The 14529-nt window shown below is 29.5% G+C and overlaps 1 protein-coding gene across 1 annotated transcript in view; it reads right to left on the reverse strand.

Annotated features, from left to right (window-relative positions):
- LOC125838739 (uncharacterized) overlaps positions 1 to 14529 on the reverse strand; it is a 212914-nt gene that overhangs the window by 180696 nt on the left and 17689 nt on the right. The gene's annotated exons all lie outside the window — the stretch shown is intronic.

Below are 14529 nucleotides of genomic sequence, written 5' to 3' on the forward strand. Positions count from 1 at the left end.
CACGTTATCTTCTTTGAACCCTCCCAACGAATTTACCCACTTGGAGAATGATTTTTTTTGAAAGTCAATATTTTCTTGACAACTCAAATAAGAAATGAAGACTGCATAAGAAAGTTAGTCCAAAAAAATATAAATTTTATGAGAAATGTTTGAATGGATCTAGAAATCAAAATGGGTCACTCAAAATTTAAGAAAGTTTACATTTGTCAAATCGACACCAATAATATAGAGTGGAATCGACGTCAATAAAATGACATTGGTATTGAATTTTACGGATTAGTAAAAGACTAGTGAAATGAAAATAGTGGATAGAGTTGGGGGATGAAGATGGAGGAGGAGATGTTTCAATGGAGAAAGATGTGTATTGAGGAAGATAACAAAATGAAAAGAAAATAAAAATTAAAGAAATTAAAAAGGGTACCCACTAATTTCATTTACCTCTTATTAAGAAAATTTACATATTTTAAAGATTTAATAAATATAAAAAATTATTTAAATAATTTGTTATATATAGGCCAATAAAAAAAGGTCATGTGTAGGACTTTAAAATTTTAGTTCTTTTTTCTCTGTTTTCACGCACTTTCAGGAGAGTGCACTCACTCTCTTTGCCACATCATCCCTTATGGGGTGTTTTAATCACTTCAAAGATGCTTAGGGGGGTATTTAAACACCCGTGTAGTTTAAGTACTAAAGTAAGTTTTCGTGCCAAGTTCAGGGGGTTATTATGTATTTTCCCTTTTTTATAATACTTTTTTAGTTTCAATTTTTTAAGTATATTATTTTAAAATTATAAAATTAAAAGACATTTTTCAAGGACAAGGAAACCAGTAATTATTCTCTTTTTGGGTGCGTACAGGGTAAAAAGTAAAAGCATTGTTCCTATGCAATAGCTCTCACAAACCACATAAGAGAAGTGATTCGCACTAGGCAAGTCTGACGTGGCGAGCTCGACCTAGAAAATAAGGAATTTTGAACTTGAGACCTCCAACATGAAAAAGTGAACACTTGATACCTTTTATGTATCTTTAAAATTGCAAAGTTTATATTTTTAAAAATTAAAATCAAACAAATATATTAAAATGGAGGAAGTATTCACGAAAGGCCAAATACATTCACAAACTCTTAAATTTTGCATAAAATTTCATTTGGATATTATATACTATGTTTTAATTGAGCAATTGAATACAATATCGTTTGGTAGAGTGTATTGGAGAAAATAATGCTTGCATTAGCTTAATATATTATTAGTATCTTGTTTGGTACACTTTTCTAACCTATGCATAACTAATGATTGTATTAGTAATACACTCTATTGTGTATGGAAGAGTGTATTACTAATATCATATATTTCTATGCATTAGTAATGCAATGGGTTCTAATGCATGCATTAACATTATTAAAGACACAATTGCCCTCAAAAACTCTTTTTACATCCTTTCCACTATATTTGTGGAGGGTATTTCTGTAAACAAATATTTTTTCTAAAAAATTATGTAATGCATAATATTTTTAGTACACCAAATCAAACATTGCATAAAAAAAATCTAATCATAACTAATACAAACATAACTAATACAAGCATTACTAATGCAAGTATTACTAATACACTATATTTTGCATTATTTTTATAACTCTACCAAACGAATATTCTACCATAGTAGAAGAGTGAGTAAAAATTGGGGTATCAACATGTCTGCTTAAGGTATTTTTTTTAATTTATTAAGGGTATTTTTGTCATTCCAGTTTGCTACCCTAGCTTATCATCTTCCATGTAGCAGCTGTTTTGTTGTGTCTAGCATCCATGCGTGCATCCACCTTTGAAGCATGAGAAGAACTACTTTTCTCTCACATATTTCATTCTCAATCTTCTCCAACTATTGCGGCAATCTTAAGGTTATTCTTTGTCATATCTCTCTTTTAATCTTCAATTTCTAGATTTGATTTCTTAGGTTTTCCTTTTCCCCTCTATTTTCTTTTGATGTTCAATTTTGATTTGATTTCTTAGATTTCCGTTTCCCCTCTATTTTCTTTTGGTTGTCGATTCGTCTCATATTTCTTTTAATGTTAGATTTGGTTTTAAATTCTGGTTAATAGATTTATGATAGAAAATCTTTGATTTTAAGTTTAGTTTTATGGGCTGGTGAAGTTGGATGCATACTAACATAAACAAACATAATTGATAAATTGGTAAAACAGGGTATCGATCTTATTCATAATGAAAGAGAAAGACGCTCTTTTTATAGATATAAAGTACAAGAATAACCGATGTGGTTAACTCCTACAAGGACACAAATTCTATACCTAGAAGAGTCTTATACGAGACAAACTGTATACCAGATCTTTTCAATTCAAAATTCAAACTAATGCATATCTATAACTAACTACCAATACGCTATTACACCCCCTCAAGTTGGAGCGTGGAGGTCCCGAATGCCCAACTTGGCAATTAATATTTGAAACTGGTGCGAACCTAAAGCTTTAGTAAAAACATCAGCACGTTGATGTTGTGTTGAAATGTGATGACAAACCAACAAACCCCGTTGAATACAGTCCCGAACAAAATGACAATCCACCTCAATGTGCTTAGTTCGTTCATGATAAACTGGATTGTTAGCAATATGACGTGCGGCTTGACTATCACAATATAAAGAAACTTGATCCAAACAAGGGACATGTAAGTCTGAAAGTAATTGGCGTATCCAAAAGATCTCACAAGCAGTTGTTGCCATTGAACGATAATCTGCTTCAGTAGAAGAACGTGACACCGTTACATGTTTCTTGCTCTTCCATGAGATAGGTGAATGACCAAGAAATATGATATACCCACTGGTTGAACGACGGGTGAGTGGACAACTTGCCCAATCTGAATCACAAAATCCTTTTATAGATAAAAGACTTGATATTGAAAGGAAAATACCTTGGCCTGGTGCAGGCTTTAAATAACACAATATTCGAAGGGCTGCTAACCAATGATTCTGTCGAGCTAGTACATGAATTGAGACAACAAATGAACTGAATCACAAATATCAGGCATAGTAACGGATAGATAAATCAGCCTCCCAACCAATCTGTGAAAGGGCTCAGGATCCTGCAGAGGAGAACTTTCATCCAAAGCTAAACAGTGATGCTGCTCCATGGGAAATTTCACTGGTTTAGATCCCAGCATGCCCGTTTCTTTTAAAATATCCAGCGTATATTTTCGTTGTGAAAGAACTATTCCTTCTAAACTATGAGCAACTTCTAGACCAAGAAAATACTTTAGAGGACCCAAATCCTTTATAGGAAACCAGGATGCTAAGTAGCCCTTTAAAGCTTTCAAATTGAATGAATCATTGGTGGCAACGATCACATCATCTACATATACAAGAATAACTGCAAAAGAATTTCTTCGTCGATATAAAAATAAAGAAGTGTCAGCCTTGGATTGTGTAAAGCCAAACCTTAAAATAGCAGTAGAAAACTTAGTAAATCACTGCCTTGAGGCCTGATTTAATCCATAAAGTGACCGTCGAAGGCGACAAACTCTATTATCTTCGGCCGACAAATATCCAGGTGGTGGTTGCATGTAAACTTCTTCAAGTAAATCTCCATGAATAAAAGCATTATGCACATCCAGTTGATGGATATCCCAATTTCGCATAGTTGCAACAGCTAAAAGGGTACGAACTGTAGTGAGTTTGGCAACTGGAGCAAACGTTTCATTATAATCTAAACCTTCTACTTGGTTGTAGCCTTTAGCGACAAGGCGCACCTTATATCGCTCAATTGATCCATCAGAGTTAAACTTAATTTTGTATACCCATTTACAACAAATAGCTCTTTTATCTATTGGTAGATGTTCTAAGGTCCATGTGTGGTTTTGTTCAAGTGCTTCCAGCTCTTTTCTCATGGCTTGCTTCCAATGTTCCACATGTACTGCTTGTTGTAAGATGTTGGCTTATTATGGTGGGTAATGGCTGAAAGAAAACATGGATGAGCCGTGTAAAAATTGGAGTAGGAAACATAGTGACATAAAGGATAAGCTGGACCAATACCTGAGCAAGTTGTGTTGGATGAGCCTGAAGAAGAACCTTTATTATTGTTCGGGAGATTGACTAGAAAATCTTTAAGATGAGCTGGTTGGGTTTTAGTGCGTTGAGGTCGAGTTGGAACAATAGGTGTTCTTGATGGTTCAATTATCTGATCTTGTGATTGTTGAAGATTTATGGTGTCACTTGGAACCATATTTGGGTGTATTGTGCCTGGATTGAGATTTTCTTGTGGTGGACCTTGGCTTGAAAAGGTTTGATCAGGATCATCAATCGACAATGGTAAAGATACTCGTGGTTGCTTTTTAAGAGAAGAAAAAGTATTTTCTTTATAAGGAAAAACTCTTTCATGAAAAATCACATCACGAGAAATAAATACTTAATGTGTTTTTAGGTCAAAAACCTTATAACCTTTATGACCATATGGATAACCCAGAAAAATACAAGGTGTGTCTCTATCATGAAATTTATCACGAGATCGTGGAATAACTGAAGCATAAAAGAGACATACAAAAATACGTAAATGTGCATAAGAAGGTTTTGAGGAAAACAACAACTCATATGGACTTTTTTCAGATAAAAGAGGTGTTGGTGTGTAATTAATTAAATAAGTTGTTGTTAGAACACACTCTCCCCAAAAATTTATTGGTAAACTAGCATGAAACCTTAAGGATCTAGCAACATCAAGTAAATGTCAATGTTTACGTTCTACTACACCATTTTGTTGGGGTAGAGATACAAGAAAATTGATTTAGAATTTCTTCTTCCCGACAACATTGTTGAAGTGAACTATTAGTAAACTCTGTGTTATTGTCACTACGAATGATTTTAACAAGACGATTAAATTGTCTTTGTACCATTGCAAGAAAGGAAATCAATAAATAAGAAACTTCAGTTTTAGACTTAAGCAAATACACCCAAGTAGTTCTGGTAAAATCATCCACGATGGTCAAGAAATAATGAGACTTTGACAAAAAAGGTGAATGATAGGGATCCCATAAATCACAATGAATCAAATCAAAAGCTTCATTAGATTAATAGAACTAACCGAAAATGACTTTCGAATTTGCTTATATCGGTGGCAAGCATCACAATAATCATCTAACTTATTAGAATTAAAAATCTGAAGTTCTGAAACGAAAGACAAACGACTAGAAAATACATGACCAAGACGTTGATTCCACAAAATAGTTTGGTCTTTATTTGACAAAATAGCTGAAACTAGTGCTTGACTTTGGAAATAATAAAGGCTATTCTTCAGTTTACCAATGCCAATGAGCTTCCTCGTGGCTAAGTCCTACAGAACACAAAAGGAAGGGAAAAAATGAGCAACACAATTTAATAATTGTGTCAACTTACTGATAGAAATAAGATTGTAGCTAAACATTGGTACATGTAAAACATGATTTAAGGTTATTGAAGAATTAAGAGTCACGTCTCCATAAATATTAGCAGTAACAGATGAACCATCAGGAATAGTTATATTAGAATCAAAGAGAAGCTTTTTTTCATTAGACAGAGAATTCTTCTGACAAGTCATATAATCAGACGCTCCCGAATCTAATATCCATTCATAATTAGCGGTAGGAAAAGTAACAGCCTTACCATCAAAATTAGCCGTTGAATCGATACCCTTGGAGTTTTCAAGGCTTAAAAGTGACATAAGTTGGTTAATTTTTCTTTTGATAAACCACTTATTGGGGTGTAATCGGCACGTTCAACTTCTGATGTTCGGCTGGAATTAGCTGACTTATCCTTTCCTTTTCTATTGTTTTTCCACCAATCTGAATAGCCATGTAGTTCAAAACATTTGTCCTTGGTGTGTCTCCACCATTTACAGTGATCACAAAATAGTTTAGAGACATCACGGTTACCTGACAATTGACGAGAATTGAAAGTATTGGTGTTTCTCTTTGAAGCAAATGTCGCCCCCTCCAATAAATTATTTCTTTTGCTTGTAGTGAGTTGTTTTTGTTCTTCCTGTGAAACTAGTCCATACACACGGGCTAGAGATGGTAATGGTTCAGTATTTAAAATTTGAGATCGAACAACATTAAATTTCTTATTCAATCTCATAAGAAACTAATGAACCTTCTATTTTTCCCTTTTTGCTGCATATTCCTTAATGGCACCACAACTGCAGTTTGGTAACTGACAATACGATCCATACTCATCCCATAATCCCTTAAATTTGGTGTAGTAAACACTCATTATTTGATCCTGTTGTTGTGTATTCATGATCTCCATCTTCAACGGGTGAACTCGAGGAGCATTCCTTTGTGAAAATCTCTCCTCTAAATCTTTCCAAAGTTCACCTGTTGTATTAAAAAAAGCTACACTACTGTGAAGTGAGGGATGAAGAGAGTTAAAAATCCAAGATATTACCATGGAATTTCCCTTAATCCAGGCAGCTTCGTTTGTAGAGCTTGTAGTTGGTCGCAGAAGACTACCATCAACAAAGCCTAACTTTGACTTAGCCAACAAGGCATTTCTCATGGCCCTCCGCCATGTCGAATAGTTATCTTGTGTGAGCAAACATGTAACCAGAGACACTACAAGGTTATCAGTTGGTTGCAGCGTGTATGGAGAATTGACTACTTCATTATCGTTCTCCGTCATTATTATTTTGTTATTGTTTACTGATGCTCTGATACCATGATAAATTGGTAAAACAGAGTATCGATCTTATTCTAAATGAAAGAGCAAGAAGCTCTTTTTATAGATACAAAGTATAGGAACAACCGATGTGATTAACTCCTACAAGGACACAAATTTTATACCTAGAAGAGTCCTATACGAGATAAATTATATACTAGATCTTTTCAATTCAAAATTCAAACTAATGCATATCTATAACTAACTACCAATACTCTATTAATAATAGATATGACCTAGCTACATAGCTATGAGTTAAGCTACATAAGATTATGAGTCAATTGGAAGGACGAGCTTGGAAGCAAGTACGGAAGAGTTAACATGCTTAATAGTTTATTCATTCACTGCCATTTATGTGAGAGCAGAGTTCGCAAACAATTTTTCTCGAGGTTAAGTTTTAAGTTAAGGATTGCTCCTAGCATAGACTAATATTCTCGCTTTACTTAAAATGGACAATTAAAATGAAACATCTATTTTTGACATTAGAATATTTTTTGCACAACTCTGTCATGTTCTTGTACTTCAAATTAGTCAGGCCGCTGCATCAACAAATGGAATCAGTTAAAGCCAGTATTTGTTCAGACTTTTTAGAGTAAACTTCAGCTAGAAATTGAGGTTTAGTTACCAAAAGCTATCGCCTTAAAATTAAGGTTTAGAAATTGAGGTTTAGTAATTTAAGTCATTCTAACTATTTTTTGTTTTGAATGGATTGTTGTCACTTTTTTCATATTTTGAATGAATTGTTTCTTTTATTTTTGTGTATGGTTTTTAACCGAACCAAACCAAATCGAAATCGATAACCACCAAACCGATAAATGTATATTATATTTGGTTTGGTTTGGATTTGATAATTTTAAAACCAATTAAGTTGGTTTGGTTTTGGTTTTGATCAATAACCGATCCAAACCGACCTGTGAACACCCCTACTTCTTACATGTTTTTTTTTTAAAAAAATAATTAAAAGTACATATAATTTTCTTTTAATAATATATATAAGAATTTTTTTTAGAAAAATTGGGGGACCAAAAATATGGGGCCTCAAGCAATGACTTTATAATTAAAAAGTTTCAAAAGACAGGTCATATAAGACGTTATAGAAAGAGCTTAAACAAACTTTAGATAACATCATGTCATTTAACTTTGTATATAGAAAGGTGTGAAAATTGAAAATAAAGTGCAAGATTCAAACAATCTTTTGGTTTGTAAGTTACAATTTATGAATTCAATTTTGACGAAGAATGTCAATGCACTAAATTATTTCATGGATATTGAGAAATTATGTAATATGTTGTGTCGAATCAATTCTCCATATATCACGAAACCACATAATTTAAATTATTTGATGTAATAATAAAGAAAATTTGACATGGGAAGATTTATGGTAATAATAGTACATGTATTCGAGTGGAAAATGATTTCAAGAAGAAATTGTTGTAAGATTTAGGCAAATAATGTGAGGATCGGAAACCATCAATAAATCGTTATATAAATTTGTTTAATAGAATTTATATACGAACCGATGAAAATATTCGATTGAGCAATTTTATGTTCTTTAATAGTATGTGTTAAATTTAAAATTATAAGAACTTTTAGTTGGACAACCCATTTTAAAACATAATTGTATATATTCAGCATACACCGTATACATTCAATATATATCAATATACATGTCGAAAATGTGGAAATACAGGGTTGAGGCGAAATACAAGTGTTTAGAAGCAAGAAATACATGAAAGGGGCATATATACATCATGTGTATACAAAAACGAGAATTAAGTTAAACCCCAAAAACAGCAATGAATTTTGCCTAAGAATGGCCTAAATTCAATTTCTCCTTTTACCCTTAACTTATTTAATTGTGTGATTATTTATTGTTTTGCTTCTTTTTTATTAACTCTAAAATTATTAATTAACTTAATTAGATTCCCCAAAAGATGAGTTATTTTCTTTATGTTGGTTTACTTTTAATACATTTCTTTTTTGTGTTCATTTATTTTACTAATCAAGTATATTGGTCAGATTTTATATTTTTAATTAAATTAAATCTCTTTGTCCTTAAAAAATATGGTCTTTAATGCTTTTCACTTAATCAATTTTTTTACTTATTTTAAAATTGTTTTAAGTATATTTCTAAAAATAAACTTAAAAAATAATAATAATAAAATAAAATAAAAATACATAAATAAAGAAATAAAATGATTTCATTTCCTTACTTGGTCATTTTCTCAAAAATTTAATCCAAACCTTTTATTCTCCGATCAATTTAAAATGGTTTTCATGCTTAAATTAACCAATTTTGTTCAAATTATTATTTCTAAAATATGTTCGAATAAATTCTAATTAATCTAGTTTTGTTAAAATTCTAATCACTTGTAATTACATTCAAATATTTCAATTAAGGTCCCTTTTTCTTAAAAATAAAAATTGTTCTTTGTTTAACTATTGTTTCAAGTTAATATTGTAAATTATTTTTATAATCATTTTCCTAAAAAATAGTCAAAAATATTTAATCTAAGTCGTAAGATAACCGCATGTTAGAGGACATTTCAAATGCTTTAAAAACCTTCTTGAAGTCTTAATGAGAACTTCGTACCCATTTTCTTTATATTTTTAAAGACTTAATCTGTTAGTCTTTTTAAATTATAAGTTTTCTTAATTTTTGTAAAAAATTAAGTGACGACTCTTTTCTAAGTATTTTTCTCAAATTGTTTTATATTTATGACATTTCAAAAAATATTTTTTCTAAAGCTAGTAAAATTACGGCATAACAATATTGTTGAAAAAATATTCATTGCATTGCAACAAAAGAATGAGTTGATACATAAATCTTCTACATGTCATCTTTTTCTTTATTACTTAATTAAATACCATCTAAATATTTTTTTTTCACAAAAATCATCCTCCTACCTGATTTTCTTCCGATTTTCTAAAATCATGTCATTCGTGAACAATGATGAATTTGATACAACTCAATATAGTGATATACTATACATTTTTCAGAGTTTATATATATCTCGTATTTTAGTGCACTAATACTTTTGATCTGACGTAGTTCGCAACCCATATAATGTTCAATCTATTAAAATAATAAACTAGCCCAATTTGATCCCTTAAATTTCTAAGTTCGTAAGAGCTTAGCCCATATGTCATTTCGTGAACCATGATAAATTGATACAACACAATATATTATATATTTTTTAGCATCCATATATATCTATTCATTATTTTAAAATAATAAAAAAATGTCAGTTAGATAATTAAACTTGAAACTCAAAAGAGGTTGAAATTAAAATGTCATAAACATTTAAAATTTGAAGTTGATCGATTAAAAGAATTAGTAATTTTTATCTTTTAGTAATTATTTACGTTGAAACTTGTAGATGATATTCAGACTCTTAAACAAGACTTCAGAGATTTTTTAGGCTGAAATAATAATGTTGATTAGAAACTTTTGTGAACACACACATTTTATAGTCAATCCTTTCAATGAGATTGAACTCATATTTTCTAGGATCGCAGGAATTATTTATAATAGCTTGGTCATGGGACCATATTGGAATTGCATTCTAAGCTGAAGATATATATACCTAATAATCAGCGAAGACGAAGAGAGATGAACTCTAGAATTTATTATTTTTGTAATTGATAAACTTATGCACACATTTTGATTCATTTGGTTTAATTAGTTACTTTATTGACTTATTTTAATTTATTATTTTTAGGAAAAAATAAGCATTATGGCTAATATAAAAAGTGGAAACATTTACTCAACACATATGAAAGAAGATTAGAACTTATTAGGAAAACATAAAATTTATGGTTACAATCAATTTTAACAAGTTGTTTGAATTTATAAAATAAGATTCTATGTGTTTAATCCAAATGCTAAATCTGTATATTAACCATTTTCTTTCAATATACTACGTTGATTTTTGTTGTCAAAAAATTTATTGGCTTATATAATAATTTGAATAGTTTAATTCAAAATTCTAAAATATTAGATGAAGTTCTAATGTTGCAAACTTGAAAAACTCAAATAAAGATTTGATATGGAGTTACTCCATTTCTAATGTTAATGACTAGGAGTATTCACGGTTTGGATAAAAATCGATACAAATTGAATTAAATTAGTTAAATAAATCAATTTGATTTGGGTTTGAGATTGGTTTGGTTTTTTATTTTTGAAAATCGATAATATTTTGTTTGATATTGATTTTGTTTTTAAAAAAACCCAAAGGAATAGTCGAATCGAGCCGATAAATGATATACATATATTTTATTATTATACATACATCATATATTAAATATCTTATATGTTTTCATCAAAATTTATTTATAATTTATTTTAAAATAAAAATGTTCAAGACAAGAACATTTATCTTATTGGTTTCATGTAAATGAGAACGTTTAAAACTGTCTATGAGAATTCTTGGTGGGACTAGATGTCATTGTCTCTTTCTTTTAGATCAAAATGGTGATTTTTGAAACTTTATCCACAGTAAATAAAGTGATCGAAAGTTCTATAATGATAGTCGTTCGGACTATTTTTGTTATGAATGAATTGTTGTCTTTTTCCCACTTTTGAATGAATTTTTTTTATATATAATTAATAACCGAACCAAAATCGAGAACAACCAAACCAATAAATATATATTATATTTGGCTGGTTTTGTTTTGATTTTAAACTTTGACAAATAATTGACCCAAATAATAGAGTTTTTATTAATTGAAGAAGTCAAAATAATGAAATTTTCGTCTAATTGTAACTCGGTTACTAAGAAAAAACATAAAATTTTGAAAAGAAAATATAATGCATTCTTATGCATTACTATACAACAAAATTATAACATCTTGTATTAATTTAAAAGACATGAAAATTACTCTCCTCATTCCTTTTTACTTGTTTAATTTTGATTTGACACAGATATTAAGAAAATAAAAATTGGTTTAGTAAGTTTATCATTTTATCCTTATTAATATATAGGCGCTTTCAAACATACCTAGTTATTACATTTTTCAAAAAAATTAATTCAATATTAATAAATTAAATATACGATTAAAAAAAATTATCCGTCTTGATCTGTCAAAAATGACAAATAAAAAAAGAAATCAAATTAAAAAAATTTAATAAGTAAATAGAGACGGATAATGTTTTTTTAATGTTTATACCTAAGGAGTTGATTCAACACAACATCAGATGATTTAGTGCACTAACATTAATTGTTAAAGACTTAATCTTAAAGATTGTTTGTATCTTTCACTTTACTTTTGCAATTTTAAAATATTGGATATTGTTGAAAAAAATAGTCATTGCATTACAACAAAGAATGAGTTGATACATAAATCTTTTACGTATCATTTTTTCTTTATTACTTAATTAAATACTTTTAAATATTTTTTTTTCACAAAAAACATCCTTCTACCTAAATTTCTTCCCATTTTTTAAAACCATATCATTCGTGAAATATAATGAATTGATACAATATATTATATATTTCTCAGAGTTGATATATATATCCCATATTTTAGTGCACTAACATTTATTATTTGAATTAGACTTGGTATTTTTAATTTATTAAAATAATAAACTAGCCCAATTTGATCCCTTAAATTTCTAAGCTCGTAAGATCTTAGCCCATATGCCATTTCATGAACCATGATGAATTGATACAACACAATATATTATATATTTTAGCATCTATATATATATCTATTCATTATTTTTAAATAATAGAAAATGTCAGTTAGATAATTAAACTTGAAACTCAAAAGAGGATGAAATTAAAATGTCATAAATATTCAAAATTTGAAGTTGACCGATTAAAAGGATTATTGAACCATTTCGCAAATCAATTCAAGTAAATGACAAACTCAAGTATACAGTTTCATTTTTTATGTTTTATTATCATTTTATTGCAGGATAGTTGTACCACATTTCTTTTGTTACCGTGTAATGGACTCTTTTCCCAATAATATTCAACTTTTTACCCTTGGAAGTAGAGTGATAGGTTCACCCAATCTATGGGATTGCAATTTGCATTTTAGCAATTCTGAGTTATCTATCAACGCTAGTGCACTACACTATCAGAATTTTGGAGATGCTGAAAAATTATTTAATGTATTGTGCCAAATTAAGTCTCCCTATGTCACAAGGACACTTGGTCTTAGGAGATGGAAAAAAAGGCAAGGAATTATTATTGTGGAAAAGATACCTCCCTTTAGCAATTGGTTGAATGACATAAAAAACCTGAGATGTGGAAGATTTTTGGAGAGCGTGTACTTATATACTGAGATATGCTTTTCAAAAAAAAAATCAGTAAATTTATAACATTTATCTTTGTTGATTTAACTTTTTAAATATATTTGTTCATTATTTTATTTTAATTATTTTTTAGGCAAATAATGTGGGGATTGGAGGCCATTTACAAAAATCTCTTATAACCATGGAAATTTGATCAATGGGGTTTTCATAGGAAACTACAGGAATATTCAATTGAGCAACTTTTGGACCTCCGATAGTATGTTTTGAATATTTGAATTTAAAAATTTATTAGTAATTTTTATCTTTTTAGTAATTATTTACGTTGAAACTTGTAGATGATATTCAAGACTCTTAAACAAGACTTCAGAGATTTTTTAAGCTTAGTTGAAACAACCACTTCAAATCATCCATTTGTAATTGTACGAGGTGTGTAAAATATTGTACTAATAGAATAATGTTTGGATGATAATATTTTTTTGAATATTTGAAATAAAAGACAAAATCTAAAGGTTGATTTTCAATTTTCAAATACATGTTCTGCACAAAATGATACGATTAATCTTGATTGAGATTTTCTATTCAATAATATTGAGCGGCTATTGTCACGGATATTTTGATTGAATTGATTAGAAAAGAAAAAATAATTTCACACGAATTTTTTTATAAAAAAAATCACTATTTTAGCAAAAAATTGTTTGTCATCGTGCATTTTGTCGGGAACTGATTCAATAAGAAATGAGTAGAAAAAATATGTTTTATATACAAATTTTTCATTGATTCACGCTTTAAAAAAATCTTTATTTGTAATAGTGTGTGATCAAATTAGGTTGCTTGCTCCTAGGATTGAGTGCATCATTTATAAATGGTTTAGATTAATTGACTCAAGTTATAACATATTAAATAGGTAATAAATCTCCCAAAGTCTTTGACACCAATTAATTGAACTTATGATGACATTAATATAATGAAGATTGATAGCCAACCCAAACATGTCAACATAGAATGTTTCAACACATAACAACATATCTTGTATCATAAGAAAAATAATTTTGCAAATTTAATACCATCTCTTTATCTTATTTTCTTGATTGACTTTTGAAGAACTCTTAATTAATTCACTGTAAGATACAGATAAATTATAATGAAAATGATTTGAATCAATAGTCAAAATAGCTATTGAGGATCTTATAGTTATCGAAATATATAGATGGATTTGTCACGATCTTGTCATGAGTGGCACTCATACTAATTTTTTGGTGAAAAAATCAATTACTAACCCAACTTAACCAATCAAGATTCACTATAGAAATCAGATCATGAAATAAAACAACGAAATAGCAGTTAAAATAGATAAAGACTAGAGTTTCCATAAACTCCATCATTTAATAAAACCCATTCGCGAAATTTAACTCTCTAGAATAGGAAAGTCATAGAACCATAACTCTAAATAATCAAGAATGGGGATGGAACCCCGAAAACTTAGAAAACAATAAACTAAAGTCTACGAAATGTCTAAGTCCGAAAAGATACACTAAGAAATGAAGAAGAACCCATGGCAGTCCAGAAGAGCAACTTAACCTTGGC

The sequence above is a fragment of the Solanum verrucosum genome, unplaced genomic scaffold, assembly GCF_900185275.1.
Source record: "Solanum verrucosum unplaced genomic scaffold, falcon-dt-bn FXZP01000182.1, whole genome shotgun sequence".
Lineage (NCBI taxonomy): Eukaryota > Viridiplantae > Streptophyta > Magnoliopsida > Solanales > Solanaceae > Solanum > Solanum verrucosum.